The sequence below is a fragment of the Symphalangus syndactylus genome, chromosome X (assembly GCF_028878055.3).
Source record: "Symphalangus syndactylus isolate Jambi chromosome X, NHGRI_mSymSyn1-v2.1_pri, whole genome shotgun sequence".
NCBI lineage: Eukaryota > Metazoa > Chordata > Mammalia > Primates > Hylobatidae > Symphalangus > Symphalangus syndactylus.
In genome coordinates, this window is record NC_072447.2 from 69599531 (window position 1) to 69616332 (window position 16802).

At 53.6% G+C, this 16802-nt stretch overlaps 1 protein-coding gene across 3 annotated transcripts in view; it reads left to right on the forward strand.

Moving 5' to 3' along the window:
* The window catches only part of NBDY (negative regulator of P-body association), a 98041-nt gene that overhangs the window by 62136 nt on the left and 19103 nt on the right, over positions 1 to 16802 (forward strand). The window lies entirely within an intron of this gene.

Sequence of the window (16802 nt, forward strand, 5' to 3'; positions counted from 1 at the left end):
CCCTGTCTCTATATTGCCCTGGGTGGCCGTTTACCTCTTTTCCCTGGTGTCTGACTCCTCCCCGTTTATTACCTTCCTCTTTTTAGGGGGGTTCTTTCCTGCCTTGGCCTTGTAGACTTGGGGCTCGGTGACCCCTGCAGTCGGCTGATGACATCCTCAGGGCGAGGTTCAGCCTGCCCCTGTGTCCTCTGTAGCTTCTGTAGGCCTATTTGTGGATCAAAGTTTCGATCCCACTCAGGAAAGATCCCATCGACAAGAAGCTTCCTGGTTGTTTGCCCTTTAAGCGGGACGTGACTGGTGGCTCCTTGTCCCTCGTTGTGTATGTCACCACGCATTGAGGTCCTCCTGAACCAGGTCCTCCAGGACAGCTACAGTGGCATGGACCTCTCTCTTTCTTGTTCTCCTTCTGATTCTTCTTCCTCTTCCTCCTTCTTCTTCTCTACTTTTATTCTTCCCTTTCTCCTCTATTTTACCTCTTGCTCTTCCTCCTCCAACTTCCTCTCCTCCTCCTCATGCTCCTCCTTTTTGTCCACCTACTCCCCCTCCTCCTGCCCCTCCTACTCCTGCACCTCCTCCTCCTTCTTCTTCTCCTTCTTCTTCTTTTTCTTCTTTCTTCTTCTTCTTCTTAATCTTTTTTTGGCTCCTCCTCCTCCTCCACCTCCTCCTCCACCTCCTCCTCCTCCTCCTCCTCCTCCTCTTCCACCTCCTCCTCCTCCACCTCCTCCTCGTCCTCCACCTCCACCTCGTCCTCCACCTCATCCTCCACCTCCTCCTCCTCCACCACCTCCTCCTCCACCACCTCCTCCTCCACCTCCTCCTCCTCCACCTCCTCCTCCTCCACCTCCTCCTCCTCCACCTCCTCCTCCTCCTCCACCTCCTCCTCCTCCGCCTTCTCCTCCTCCACCTCCTCCTCCTCCGCCTTCTCCTCCTCCACCTCCTTTTCCTCTTCTTCTTTTTCTGGTTTTGCTTCTGCTTTTGCTTCCCTTTTTCCCTTCGCGTTCAGATCTGTTCGGGCAAGTGTTCTAGGAGACTGCTTCTTCTTTTGCTTTTTGGTGATTCGACATGTCCCTCTGCAGCACTAGGCCTAGAGGAAGCGTCACTTTTGTTCTCAAAGGAGCACTGATGAAGGTCACCAGTTTAGTCCCTCTGGTCCAGCAAAAAGCTGCCCACGTGTTACTGTTAAGTGAAATGTCGTGGTGAACCCACCGTTCACCCAGTACCTCATGTCTCACCGTTATTCGCCGTTGTCCTTGTGGATGCTCTAAGTGTGCCTTTCTGAGCCATTAGGAGCTTTGGCAAGTTGTCCCCTGTCTCCTGTTTTTCCAGTCAAGCCATGTGAACACATCGATCCAGATGTGTGCAGGCAGGGTGTCTCTGCTACGTGTTCATTTGCCCACTGTCACTCACACAGGCAGGCAGCCACAGAGCCAGATACACATGCACGCAATCATAAGGGATCCCGCAACCCAAACTGAAATACACGCCCAAGTAGACACACACATACATACACAAACACACGCACGCGCGCACACACGTAAGCTCACACTAGCAAAGGGGCGTGAGCTCAAGCATTATGGGACACAGACTCATAGACACCGCCACTGCCTCGAAAGTGCCCACAGTCTCTTCCACACTGGCTTTAAATGTGCCAAGCAGAACGGGAGGGAGACAGGCGAGCATTCCTGGCTCCAGTCCTGGGCCATCATGCCATTTATTGGGCAACGAGGGTCTTCTCCTGAGAATGAATGCGGGAAGTCTGTCATCAGATAGGCCCAAGCAGCAGGTATGAAACTGGATCATCCTGGGTTACGCTGCTTAAAAAGGGACCCCACTTTGGAGGAGGGGCAGAGAAAGTCCCCACTGGAGTCTTGGCTCTGTGTGTATGCTGTGAGTATCTGTGGCGCGGGGTGGCCTTCCCAGGCCTCCCTGAGCCGCCCTCCTCCCACCCTCTCCTGTGTGAAAGCCGGGACAGCCTGAGCCGAGTCAGACTTGAGTGTGTTGCTGAGTGTCTCCTGTGAGGGAGACTGCTGCCTCGGCCCTGTGGCTGCCTGTTGAGGCTTCGGCCCCGTTCTAGCGACCTCCGTGTGCCATGCCAAGGTGGTAAACACTACCTGCAGCTCCAGGCCTTGGGAGGATCCCCAGTCCTGGGGCCAATCCTTGTGTAAGCCAGCTGGGTGGCCAGCGCCTTGTCCTGGGGCGGAAGCCCTATGATCCCAGTCCTCCTGTGGTTTCCCAGAGGCCACGATTATGTGTCCTTTGTCTTTTACTTTCTGCACCAGCGGGAGCCAAAATCCCCGAAGAGGGCCAAAGGAAAGGCAGAGGTTGGCTGCCTCCACAGCATTCCCGCAGGTTCTGCAGCCTGCTGGTCGTTGGCCCTAGGGTCCCCTAAGTTTGGTGGTCAACCTGGGACCAGGTGGCTGGTTCCTTTCTCTTCTCCGGTGTCTTTCTTTTATTATGATATTTTCTCCTTCCTCTTTCCTTTTTTCACACGAGAAAGGGCGGAGGCCCTCGGATTGGAGGGGGCAGGGTTATGGTTGTACTTGGCATTTGTGGTGCCATACTGCCATCAAGCGGAAACTGTTTCTGGAAACCGGAGGCTGTAGGGCACAAGTACTGGGGGAAGCCCAGGAGCGCAAAAGGGAGGGTGGTGTGGGACCCCAGACTGAAGCGAGACGAGAGAGGAACTCCTCGCTGGCCCATGGCCTGGGCTCGTTCCCAGGATGGCGCCCTGGCTCCACAGCTGTATGTAAGAAAGGGCAGGCGGGGCGGCCCGCCATGGCTTCCCCTGGCAGTCTCCAGGAACTGCCAGGCATGGGTCGCCCCACACTCAGCACTCCGAAACCCTTTTATTTCCCGGCACGATAGAGGCTTTCTGGCCCCACTGTGGCCCCAGCCAAGGGCATCGCGGAACTGCCCACAAAAGAGACCAGAGTAAACGGCCCCATTGTCTGGCTGTCAGTGGCCAGTGGCTTCCCTTATGCGCATCTCAAAATGGCTGCCGGGGCAGCTGCACCCTGTGGGCTGACTGGGCTTCGGGATGCCTGGCTGATCTGTCTCGGGGCCTCTAGAGTAGCTGCTTCTCCAAGGGGTCCCAATGGCAGGTCCGCTTTGCTCTAGGGCTCTACGCCCCGGTCGGGGAAACCCTGGCTTAGGCAGAGTCCACCCCGCCCCGCCCATCCTCACTCTTCTCCGTGCCTGGCAGAAGGCAAGTGTCCCTGTCCCTGCAGCCTGTTGTCATGTTCAGAAACACATTCCGCTGGATGGCACTGTGGCTCCGCAAATGGCGGTCACGTCTTTTCCTTCCCCCACCTTGCCTTCGTCTTTCTCCATCTGCTGCCAACAGAATAAAACAAACGCCAAAAACAAAAAGCAAAGAAACCGGCCAAGGAGCACCCACCTCACCTACAGCAGGGCTCCCCACCTACGTGGTCACTTTGGGGAAACCTGCAACGGTAGGGGGTTCTCTGCCTCCCTCCTTCCCTCTGGATTCTTCTCTGGGCAGGGTTCCCAGTGAACCAGAGGACGTCAAGAAATTCCACCCTTAGGGCTGTGGCTTGGTGGGGGTAGGTCGCACTGGGGGCAGTGTGAGGGGGCACAGGGGGAGGGATATGTGGGTGTGTGGGTCTGCACGCGGGCCGCTGCAGATTCCTCTAGGAATCTGCACAGGCCACCTGAGCAAGAGACCAGGCTGCATGCCTGTGCGCACCACACTTGTCCCTAGGTAGCAGTCTTGCTCTTGGGGAAGGGATCAACGTTGGATGGAAAGCAGCCAGGTCCAGCAGGCGTCCGCACCTTTTTGACCCATGGAGCTGCAGGGAGTCGGGCCGGATGTTTCTTGGGATGATGGGACTGGACGGGACGGACTCCTTCCTGTCTGAGGCCTTCAGCTACCTCTCTCTCTGGAGCCCAGGCACTCATCCGTGCACAGTGGTGGGAGGAGCAATCCGGGTGGGTTTCACGGGTGGCTCTCCTGGAGAGAGAGCCTCTTGGCATGTCTGACAGGGCATGCGTGCTCAGTGGAACGTGGTGGTTCACCACTTAGTTGCCAGGCATCTTGGTCATTCTACCCCAGTGCGTGGGTAGCCAGGGCCCAGACTGCCCCCTTTCGCATGGGCCCCCGTCTGATTTCCTGTGCTGCCTGTGGAGGTGGAGGTTGAGCCTTGCGTATTTTGGGGGAGAGGGGGCTGGGGGGGAGGGGCTGTGTTTTGGTCTGATAGAGGGCTCACTGGGCTCTCAAGCTAAAGTCTGGTGCCTGCCGGATATTCAGCCCGGAAAATGCATGAGACCGTCAAGGACGAATAATGCCGCCCCTTTAGGGTCTCCAGGCAGACGTAAGAAAGCCTGACGCGGGACATCATACAGCGCCTATGCTGGGATGCGAAGCTGCGACCGCGTTCCTCTAAAGATTACATATGCTACCCATGCCGCTGGGTGCCTGGGCAGCAGCATGGAACACAACGCTCTCCGAATATTGCACATGTTTTCTGTCTTGGCTTGTTCCAAATCTTCCTGGATGTGTAGGCCACGGTGGGAACGAGCAGCCCTTCATAGGGCAGAAAATTCACCCCACCGGTAATGATTCCCACACTCAGGGGTGTGTGAACCACTCTCACAAGAGGAATGTCAATCTCGTGAGTGGGCCTGCACTCTCACGGCATTCCGGGAAGAAGACCCACATGACCACGGAACAGGAGTCACCCCCTTTCTGTCACTTGTCAACAAATGCAGATTTTTTTTTTTTTTTTTCCTCATATGTAGATAGCATGCACCAGGGTGCGCCTCTGGCGGTGCCTAGGGAGAACAGGAGAAGAAAAGAATGCAGGAAGATCTGGACTGCGTCTTTAGGGTTGGAACTGGGACTGTGAGTGTCAGAGGTCCTCGGTTTTAACTTTTAACTCCCATCACGTCTCAACTGTTTCCTGTCTTCATCTGTGCTTCCATAGGTCCTCAGGCAGGCACATACACGTATCCCCACCCATACTCACAAGCGTCTGTCCAGACACCTTCATTCACACCTGGGGCCGGTCATCTAGGCAACTCTCAGGGGGACAGCTTTTCAGCTTTCGTGTTCCCTCTTGTTCACCTTTCTTGTCCCTTTCTGCCTGGCTTCCCAATATTTGCTGACGGACTGTGCGGGATGGGGTTGCGGTGTGGGCAGCACGGTGCAGAGCAGCCTCCTGGCCCAACAGGCCTCTGGGCGGACGCGGTGCAGACCCGCGCTTAAGGGGCTGACGCTTTCTCTTTGCTGGTGGCTCATTTTTCTGTCAGGCCACTCACAGCGCTGCCGGCTGTCCACCTGGGGCAGTCTGCATTCCGCTTGGCTCTCAACCTCATTGCTCACTCTGATTCTCTGTGTACTTTCGGAGTTTTCCTCCCCTCGCTTTTTTCTTCTTCTGTTTCTTTACTTTTCGTCCACTTCTGTTCGGGGAGGTGAGAAGCAGCCTGGAAGGCAGGGTCGACTGGGCGCGGGCATACCGTTAGGGAAAACAGGCTTACTATTCCTAAGGGAATTTGGAGGACTCTAGCTGACCCCTGCGAGGAGAAATTGGCATTTCCCTCCCCTCTCTGCCCTGTCTCTATATTGCCCTGGGTGGCCGTTTACCTCTTTTCCCTGGTGTCTGACTCCTCCCCGTTTATTACCTTCCTCTTTTTAGGGGGGTTCTTTCCTGCCTTGGCCTTGTAGACTTGGGGCTCGGTGACCCCTGCAGTCGGCTGATGACATCCTCAGGGCGAGGTTCAGCCTGCCCCTGTGTCCTCTGTAGCTTCTGTAGGCCTATTTGTGGATCAAAGTTTCGATCCCACTCAGGAAAGATCCCATCGACAAGAAGCTTCCTGGTTGTTTGCCCTTTAAGCGGGACGTGACTGGTGGCTCCTTGTCCCTCGTTGTGTATGTCACCACGCATTGAGGTCCTCCTGAACCAGGTCCTCCAGGACAGCTACAGTGGCATGGACCTCTCTCTTTCTTGTTCTCCTTCTGATTCTTCTTCCTCTTCCTCCTTCTTCTTCTCTACTTTTATTCTTCCCTTTCTCCTCTATTTTACCTCTTGCTCTTCCTCCTCCAACTTCCTCTCCTCCTCCTCATGCTCCTCCTTTTTGTCCACCTACTCCCCCTCCTCCTGCCCCTCCTACTCCTGCACCTCCTCCTCCTTCTTCTTCTCCTTCTTCTTCTTTTTCTTCTTTCTTCTTCTTCTTCTTAATCTTTTTTTGGCTCCTCCTCCTCCTCCACCTCCTCCTCCACCTCCTCCTCCTCCTCCTCCTCCTCCTCTTCCACCTCCTCCTCCTCCACCTCCTCCTCGTCCTCCACCTCCACCTCGTCCTCCACCTCATCCTCCACCTCCTCCTCCTCCACCACCTCCTCCTCCACCACCTCCTCCTCCACCTCCTCCTCCTCCACCTCCTCCTCCTCCACCTCCTCCTCCTCCACCTCCTCCTCCTCCTCCACCTCCTCCTCCTCCGCCTTCTCCTCCTCCACCTCCTCCTCCTCCGCCTTCTCCTCCTCCACCTCCTTTTCCTCTTCTTCTTTTTCTGGTTTTGCTTCTGCTTTTGCTTCCCTTTTTCCCTTCGCGTTCAGATCTGTTCGGGCAAGTGTTCTAGGAGACTGCTTCTTCTTTTGCTTTTTGGTGATTCGACATGTCCCTCTGCAGCACTAGGCCTAGAGGAAGCGTCACTTTTGTTCTCAAAGGAGCACTGATGAAGGTCACCAGTTTAGTCCCTCTGGTCCAGCAAAAAGCTGCCCACGTGTTACTGTTAAGTGAAATGTCGTGGTGAACCCACCGTTCACCCAGTACCTCATGTCTCACCGTTATTCGCCGTTGTCCTTGTGGATGCTCTAAGTGTGCCTTTCTGAGCCATTAGGAGCTTTGGCAAGTTGTCCCCTGTCTCCTGTTTTTCCAGTCAAGCCATGTGAACACATCGATCCAGATGTGTGCAGGCAGGGTGTCTCTGCTACGTGTTCATTTGCCCACTGTCACTCACACAGGCAGGCAGCCACAGAGCCAGATACACATGCACGCAATCATAAGGGATCCCGCAACCCAAACTGAAATACACGCCCAAGTAGACACACACATACATACACAAACACACGCACGCGCGCACACACGTAAGCTCACACTAGCAAAGGGGCGTGAGCTCAAGCATTATGGGACACAGACTCATAGACACCGCCACTGCCTCGAAAGTGCCCACAGTCTCTTCCACACTGGCTTTAAATGTGCCAAGCAGAACGGGAGGGAGACAGGCGAGCATTCCTGGCTCCAGTCCTGGGCCATCATGCCATTTATTGGGCAACGAGGGTCTTCTCCTGAGAATGAATGCGGGAAGTCTGTCATCAGATAGGCCCAAGCAGCAGGTATGAAACTGGATCATCCTGGGTTACGCTGCTTAAAAAGGGACCCCACTTTGGAGGAGGGGCAGAGAAAGTCCCCACTGGAGTCTTGGCTCTGTGTGTATGCTGTGAGTATCTGTGGCGCGGGGTGGCCTTCCCAGGCCTCCCTGAGCCGCCCTCCTCCCACCCTCTCCTGTGTGAAAGCCGGGACAGCCTGAGCCGAGTCAGACTTGAGTGTGTTGCTGAGTGTCTCCTGTGAGGGAGACTGCTGCCTCGGCCCTGTGGCTGCCTGTTGAGGCTTCGGCCCCGTTCTAGCGACCTCCGTGTGCCATGCCAAGGTGGTAAACACTACCTGCAGCTCCAGGCCTTGGGAGGATCCCCAGTCCTGGGGCCAATCCTTGTGTAAGCCAGCTGGGTGGCCAGCGCCTTGTCCTGGGGCGGAAGCCCTATGATCCCAGTCCTCCTGTGGTTTCCCAGAGGCCACGATTATGTGTCCTTTGTCTTTTACTTTCTGCACCAGCGGGAGCCAAAATCCCCGAAGAGGGCCAAAGGAAAGGCAGAGGTTGGCTGCCTCCACAGCATTCCCGCAGGTTCTGCAGCCTGCTGGTCGTTGGCCCTAGGGTCCCCTAAGTTTGGTGGTCAACCTGGGACCAGGTGGCTGGTTCCTTTCTCTTCTCCGGTGTCTTTCTTTTATTATGATATTTTCTCCTTCCTCTTTCCTTTTTTCACACGAGAAAGGGCGGAGGCCCTCGGATTGGAGGGGGCAGGGTTATGGTTGTACTTGGCATTTGTGGTGCCATACTGCCATCAAGCGGAAACTGTTTCTGGAAACCGGAGGCTGTAGGGCACAAGTACTGGGGGAAGCCCAGGAGCGCAAAAGGGAGGGTGGTGTGGGACCCCAGACTGAAGCGAGACGAGAGAGGAACTCCTCGCTGGCCCATGGCCTGGGCTCGTTCCCAGGATGGCGCCCTGGCTCCACAGCTGTATGTAAGAAAGGGCAGGCGGGGCGGCCCGCCATGGCTTCCCCTGGCAGTCTCCAGGAACTGCCAGGCATGGGTCGCCCCACACTCAGCACTCCGAAACCCTTTTATTTCCCGGCACGATAGAGGCTTTCTGGCCCCACTGTGGCCCCAGCCAAGGGCATCGCGGAACTGCCCACAAAAGAGACCAGAGTAAACGGCCCCATTGTCTGGCTGTCAGTGGCCAGTGGCTTCCCTTATGCGCATCTCAAAATGGCTGCCGGGGCAGCTGCACCCTGTGGGCTGACTGGGCTTCGGGATGCCTGGCTGATCTGTCTCGGGGCCTCTAGAGTAGCTGCTTCTCCAAGGGGTCCCAATGGCAGGTCCGCTTTGCTCTAGGGCTCTACGCCCCGGTCGGGGAAACCCTGGCTTAGGCAGAGTCCACCCCGCCCCGCCCATCCTCACTCTTCTCCGTGCCTGGCAGAAGGCAAGTGTCCCTGTCCCTGCAGCCTGTTGTCATGTTCAGAAACACATTCCGCTGGATGGCACTGTGGCTCCGCAAATGGCGGTCACGTCTTTTCCTTCCCCCACCTTGCCTTCGTCTTTCTCCATCTGCTGCCAACAGAATAAAACAAACGCCAAAAACAAAAAGCAAAGAAACCGGCCAAGGAGCACCCACCTCACCTACAGCAGGGCTCCCCACCTACGTGGTCACTTTGGGGAAACCTGCAACGGTAGGGGGTTCTCTGCCTCCCTCCTTCCCTCTGGATTCTTCTCTGGGCAGGGTTCCCAGTGAACCAGAGGACGTCAAGAAATTCCACCCTTAGGGCTGTGGCTTGGTGGGGGTAGGTCGCACTGGGGGCAGTGTGAGGGGGCACAGGGGGAGGGATATGTGGGTGTGTGGGTCTGCACGCGGGCCGCTGCAGATTCCTCTAGGAATCTGCACAGGCCACCTGAGCAAGAGACCAGGCTGCATGCCTGTGCGCACCACACTTGTCCCTAGGTAGCAGTCTTGCTCTTGGGGAAGGGATCAACGTTGGATGGAAAGCAGCCAGGTCCAGCAGGCGTCCGCACCTTTTTGACCCATGGAGCTGCAGGGAGTCGGGCCGGATGTTTCTTGGGATGATGGGACTGGACGGGACGGACTCCTTCCTGTCTGAGGCCTTCAGCTACCTCTCTCTCTGGAGCCCAGGCACTCATCCGTGCACAGTGGTGGGAGGAGCAATCCGGGTGGGTTTCACGGGTGGCTCTCCTGGAGAGAGAGCCTCTTGGCATGTCTGACAGGGCATGCGTGCTCAGTGGAACGTGGTGGTTCACCACTTAGTTGCCAGGCATCTTGGCCATTCTTCCCATGTGCATGGGTCGCCAGGGTCCAGACAGTGCCTGCCTTCTCTTGGGCCCTATCTTTGTCCTTGTTCTGCGTGTCGAAATGGAGGTTGAGTCTGGAGTGTGTTAGTGGGGTGTGTAGTGGAGTGTCTGTGCCTTTGTTTGATACAGAGCTCTCTGGGGTCCTCAAGCTATACTCTGGTGCTTGCAGGATATGCATCCACAAAAATGAATGAGACAGTCGAGGACAAATTATGCTGCCCCTTTAGGATCTCCAGGAAGACATAAGAAAGCCTCACTTGGGCCATCATATGGAGCCCATTTTGGGATGCGAAGCCATGACCGCTTTCCTCTAAAGGTTACATATGCTACCCATGCCGCTTGGTTCCTGGGCAGCAGTATGGAACACACAGCTCTTCGAATATTGCAAATGTTTTCTTTCTTTACTTGTTACAAATCTTCCTGGATGTGTAGACTGCAGTGTGAACAAGCAGAGCTTCATAGGACAGAAAATTTACCCCATGGGTATTGATTCCCACACTCGGGTGTGTGAACCACTCTGACATCACAAGAGGAATGTCAATCTCGTATGTGGGCCTCTACTCTCAGGGCATTCTGGGAAGAAGACCGACATGACTATGGAACAGGAGTCACCCCTTTCAGTCACTTGTCAACAAATGCAGATTTTTTTCTCATAAGTAGGTAGCAGGCACCATGGGCACCTCCGGCCCTGCCTAGGGACAATGGGAGAAGAAATGACTGCAGGAAGATCTGACTGTGTCTTTAGGAGTGACATTGCAGCTCTGAGTTCAGAGGTCCTCATTTTTAACTTTTAACTCCCATTACATCTCAACATTTTCCTATCTTCATCTGTGCTTCCATAGGTCCTCAGGCACATACACATCTCACCACGCATACTAAAAAGCACCTGCCCAGACACCATTCACTCCCTGATCTGGTTGTCTAGGCAACTCTCAAGGGGCAGTTTCTCAGCTTTCAGGTTCCCTCTTGTTCACCTTTCTTGTTGCTTTCTGCCTGGTTTCCCAATATTTGCTGGCAGAGTGTGCAGGTGGGGTTGGGGTGGGTGCAGTGTGGAGCATGGCAGCCTCCTGGCCCAACAGGCCTCTGTGCAGATGCAGTGCGAACCCAGTCTTAACGGGCTGATGCTTTCTCCTGGCTGGTAGCTCTTCTTTTGTGAAGCCACAGGAGGCCACTCACAAGGCTGCCAGCTGTCCATCTGGGGCACTCTGCATTCCCGTTTGCTCTCAACCTCATTGCTCACTCTGTTTCTTCGTGTACATTTGGAGTTTTCCTCCCTCCACTTTTTTCTTCTTCACTGTCTTTAGGTTTTGTCCACTTTTGTTTGGCAAGGTCAGGAGCAGCCTGGAAGTCATGGTCGACCGGGGGAGGGGACACCCTTAGGGGAAACAGGCTTACTTTTCTTAAGGAAATTAGGATAACTCTAGCTGACCCCTGCGAGGAGAAATTGGCATTTCCCTCCCATTTCTGCTCTGTCTCCGTATTGCCATTGGTGGGTGATTACCTCTTTTCCCTGGTGTCCAATTCATCCCCGTTTATTAACTTCCTCTTTTTTGGGGGGTCCTTCCCTGCCTTGGCCTTGTAGACTTGGGGCCGGGTAGCTCCTTGCAGTCGGCTGATGACATTCTCAGGGCAATGTTCAACCTGCACCTGTGTCCTCTGTAGCTTCTGTAGGCCTATTTGTGGATCAAAGTTTTGATTCCACTCAGGAAAGATCCCATCGAAAAGAAGCTTCCTGATTATTTATCCTTTAAGCGGAACGTGACCAGTGGCTCCTTGTTCCTCATTATGTATGTCACCATGCATTGACGTCTTCCTGAACTGGATACTTCAGGACTACTACGGTGGCATGGACCTTTCTGTTCTTGTTCTCCTTCTGATTCTTCTTCCTCTTCCTCCTCCTACTGTTCTTCTTAAATTCTTCTCCTTTTTTTATCCTCTTGCTCCTCCTCTTCCAACTTCCTCTTCTCCTCCATCTTCTTCTACTCCTATTTTTCCTCCTCCTCCTTCTTCTTCTTGTTGTTGTTGTTATTCTTCTTCTTCCTCTTCCTCTTCCTTTCTTTCTCCTTCTCCTTCTCCTTCTTCGTCCTCCTCCTCCTCTGTCTGTCTTTTTTTTCTTTGCTTTTGCCTCTTCTTATGCTTCTCCTTTTCACTTCACTTTTGGATCTGGGCGGGCAAGTGTTCTAGGATACTGCTTCTTCTTTTGCCCCTTGGTTGTGCTGGATGTCCGTCTGCAGCACTAGGCCTGGAGAAAGCTTCACTTTCTTTCTTAAAGGAGCACAGATGAAGGTCATCAGTTTAGTCCCTCTGGTCCATCAAAAAGCTGCCCACGTGTTATATTTAAGTAAAATGTCATGGTGAATGCACCCTTACCTCGTACCCTATGGGCCGCCATTATTTCCCATTCTCCTTAAGGATGTTGGAAGTGTGTAATCCTGAGCCATTAGGAGCTTTGGCAACTTGTCCTCTGTCTCCTTTTTTTCCAGTCAAGCCGTGTGAACACATTGATCTGGATATCAGGGTGTGCAGGCAGAGTGTCTCTGCCACGTGTTCATTTGCCCACTCTCACTCACACAGGCAGGCACCCACAGACGACAGACACAATGCACTCACTCACAAGGGACCCTGCAACCAGAAGTAAAATCACAAACACATGCACACACAGAGACACATGCACGTGCAGACACAAACACTCATGTCAAACATGCCCAGACACACACACACAGACATACACACACACACACGTTAGCTCACACTAGCAAAGGGGTGTGAGCGCAAGCATTATTGGACACAGACACACACACCCCACCACAGGCCCCAAACTGCCCACAATCTCTTCCACACTGGCTCTAAATGTGCAAAGCAGAAGGGGAGACAGGCGAGCATTCCTGGCTCCAGGCCTGGGTCATCATGCCATTTATTGTGCAACTAGGGCCTTCTCCTGAGAATGAATGTGGGAAGTCTGTTATCAGATAGGCCCAAGCGGCAGGTGTGAAACTGGAGCATCCTGGGGCAAGCTGCTTAAAAAGGGACCCTGCAACCAGGGTAGGGGCAGAGAAAGCCCCCTTGGGAGCCTTGTCCCTATGGAATGCCATGAGAATCTGTGGCACGTGGTGGCCTTCCCCAGCCTCCCTGAGCCACCATCCTCCCACCCCGCCTGTGTGAAAGCCAAGACAGCCTGAGCAGAGTCAGACTTGAGTGAGTTGCTGAGTGTCCCCTGTGAGGGAGACTCCGGCCTCAGGCCCTGTGGCTACCTGTGGAGCCATCCCATTCTGGTGACCTCCATGTGCCATCCCAAGGTGGTAAACTCTACCTGCAGCTCCAGGCTTTGGAGGACCCTCAGTTCTGGGGAAAATTCTTTTGTAATCCAGGTGAGTGGCCAGTGCCTTGTCCTGGGGCGGCAGCCCTATGATCCCAGTCTTCCTGTGGTTTCCCAGAGGCCATGATTATGTGTCTTTTGTCTTTTACTTTCTGCACTGGTGGGAGCCATAATACCTGGAGAGAACCAAAGGAAGGGCAAAGGCTGGCTGCCTCAACAGCATTCTGCAGGGTCTCCAGCCTACAGGTCCTTGGTCCTAGGGTCCCCTAAATTTGGTGGTCAACCTGGGACCAGGTGGCTGGTTCCTTTGTCTTCTCCTTGTCTTTTTTTTCTCCTTCCTCTTTACTTTTTTTCACATGGGAAAGCATGGAGGGCCTTGGGTTGGAGGGGCAGCTACGGTCGTAGGTCGTAGTTGGCATTTGTGAAGCCATACTGCCATCAAGCGGAAACTAGTTCTGGAAACAAGAGGCAGCTGGGCACAAGTGCTGGGGAAATCCCAGGGGCACAAAAGAGATGGTGGCGTTTGGTCCCCAGACTGAAGCCGGACGAGAGAGGAACCCCTCGCTGGCCCTTCGCCTGGGCTCATTCTTAGGATGGCACCCTGACTCCACAGCTGTCTTTAAGAAAGGGCAGTGAGGCAGGCTGTGAGCAAGCAGAGCTTCATAGGACAGAAAATGGCTTCCCCGGCAGTCTTCAGGAACTGCCAGGCGTGAATCACCCCACACTCAGCATCCTGAAGCTCCTTTTCCTCCCGGGAGGGTAGGGGCTCCCTATCCCCCCTGTGGCCCCCCAAGGGCACCTCGGAGCTGCCCACAAAAGAGACCAGGGTAAACAGCCCCATTCTCATCCGTCAGTTGCCAGTGGCTTCCCTTATGCACATCTCAAAATGGCTGCTGGGGCAGCTCCACCCTGTGGGCTGACTGGTCTGCAGGTTGCCTGGCTGGTCTGTCTCTGGGCCTCTAGGGTAGCTGCTTCTCCAAGGGGTCCCAACGGCAGGTACACTTTTTTCTAGGGCTCTAAACCTCGATCAGGGAAACCCTGGCTCAGGCAGAGTCCACCCAGCCCCGCACATTTTCGCTGATCTTGGTGCCTAGCAGAAGGCAAGTGTTTCTGCAACCTGTTGTCATGTTCAGAAACACCTTCTGCTGGATGGCACTGTGGCTCCACAAATGGCAGTCATGTCTTCTTCTTCCCCCACCTTGCCTTCGTCTTTCTCCATTTCCTGCCAACTGAACAAAACCAACACAGAAAACCAAAAGCAAAGAAACAAAGAAAGAAACTGTCCAAGGAGTACCCACCTCACCTACAGCAGGTCTCCCCACCTACAAGGTCACTTTGCAGAAACCTGCAACAGTAGGAGGGTTCTCTGCCTCCCCCCTTCCCTCTAGATTCTTCTCTGGGCAGAGGTCCCAGTGAATTAGAGGATCCTATCCTCAATACATCCCACCCTTAGGCGGTGGCATGGTGGGGGTAGGTCGCACTGGGGGCAGTGTGAGGGGGTACAGGGGGAGGGGTGTGTGGGTGAGTGGGCCTGCGTGTGGGCCCCTGCCAATTCCTCTACGAATCTGCACAGGTCTCCTAAGAAGAGACCAGGCCGAATGCTGGTGCGCACCACACTTGTCTCTAGGCAGCAGTCTTTCTCTTGTGGAAGGGATAAAAGCTTGGATGGAAAGCAGCCAGTTCAAACAGGTATCCGTACATTGTTGACCCATCCAACCACAGGGATTCGGGCCAGATATTTCTTGCGATGGGACTGGATGGACGGACTCTTGTCTGAGACCTTCAGCGACCTCTCTCACTGGAGCCCAGGCACTCATTCGTGCCCAGAAGTGGGAGGGGTATTTCAGGGTGAATTTCACAGTTGGCTTTTCTGGAGAGAGAGCCACTTGGCATGTCTGATAGAGCATGCATGCTTACTGGAATGTGGTGGTTCACCAGTTAGTTGTTCTGGCATCTTGGTCATTCTGCCAAAGTGCATGGGTAGCTCGCTTTCACCTGGGCCCTGTCTGTGTTGCTGTGCTGCATGTGGAAGGAGAGATTTTATGTGGAGTGTTTTAATTTGTGGTTGGGCGATTGTGCCTTGGTTTGATACAGAGCTCTCTGGGCTCCTCAAGGTAAACTCTGGTGCTTGCTGGATATTCATCCCGGAAAATGAATGAGACGGTCGAGGACAAATTATGCCGGCCCTTTAGCGTCTCCAGGCAGACATAAGAAAGCCTGATGTGGGCCATCATACAAAGCCCATGTTGGGATGCGAAGCCGTGACCGTGTTGCTCTAAAGGTTATATATGCTACCCATGGTGTTCAGTGCCTGGGCAGCAGCTTGGAACACAATGCTCTCTGAATATTGCAACTGTTCTCTGTCTTTGCTTATTACAAGTCTTTCTGGATGTGTAGGCTGCACTGGGATCCCTGCAAGGAGTGATTGGCATTTCCCTCTCCTTTCTGCCCTCTCTCCATATTGCCATTTGTGGCTGATTATCTCTTTTCCCTGATATACATTTCCTCCCTGTTTTTCATCTTCCTCTCTTTTTGGGGGTCCTTCTCTGCCTTGGCCTTGTAGGCTTGGGGCTCAGTGGTTCCTTGCAGTCTGCTGATGACATCCTCAGGGCACTGTTCAGCCTGCACCTGTGTCTTCTGTAGCTCCTGCAGGACTATTTGTGGATCAAAGCTTTAGATCCCACTCAGGAAAGATCTCATTGACAAGAAGCTTCTCGGTTGTGTGTCTTTTAAGTGGGACATGACCGGTGGCTCCCTGCCACCTGTTGTGTATGTCATCACACATTCAGGTCCCCCTGAACTAGATCCTTCAGGAGAGCTACAATGGCATGGACCTCCCCCTTCCTATTCTTTTTCTCCTTCTGGTTCTTCTTCCTCTTCCTACTCCTGCTCCTCTTCTTTATTGTTCTTTTTCTCCTTTCCTCCTCCTCCAACTCCCTCTCCTTCTTCTTCTTTTTCTTTCCCTCTTCTTCTTTCTTCTTCTTCTTCCTCTTCTTCCCCTTCCCCTTCCTCTCCTTCTCCTTCTCCTCCGTCTCCTTCTTCTTCCTCTTCCTCTTCCTCTTCTTCTCTCTTTCTTGTTTCCTTTTCCTCCTCCTTCTCTTCTTTTCTTCTTTGACTTCTTTTTTGCCTTCTTTTTCTTTCTCTCCTTCTTTTCTATTTCTCCTTCTACATCTTTTTTCTACTTTTCTTCTCCTTCTTCTACTTGTTCTTCTTTCTTTCTTTCTTTCTTTTTCACTTTCGGATTTCTGCATGCAACTGTTTTAGCAGATTGCTTCTGCTCCTTGTGATGGGGGATGTCCCTCTGCAGCTCTAGGCCTCAAGAAATGCCTCACTTTTCTTCTTAAAAGAACAGCGATGAAGGTCACCAGTTCAGTCCTTCTTTTCCACCAAAAAGCTGTCCTCGTGTTACTTTTAAGTGAAATGTCATGGTAAACACACCCTGTACCTAGTACCTTATAGCCCACCATTCTTTCCTGTTCCCCTTGTGGACTCTCTAAATGTGTAATCCTGAGTCAGTAGGAGCCTCAGCAATTTGTTATGTTGTTCCCCTGTTGCTTTTCCTTCTAGTCAAGCCAGGTGAACAAAACGATACGGATTTCAGTGTGTACAGTCAGGCTGTCTCTGCCACGTGCCAATTTGCCCACTCTCACTCACACAAGCAGGAACCCACAGACCACAGACACAGAACACATGCACACACTCACAAGAAACCCCACAACTAGAAATGAAATTACAAAACCCATACACACATGGAGATACATGCAGATGCAGACACAATACACATGCAGACACACACACACACAGGCACACTGACACATAAAGTCACACATAC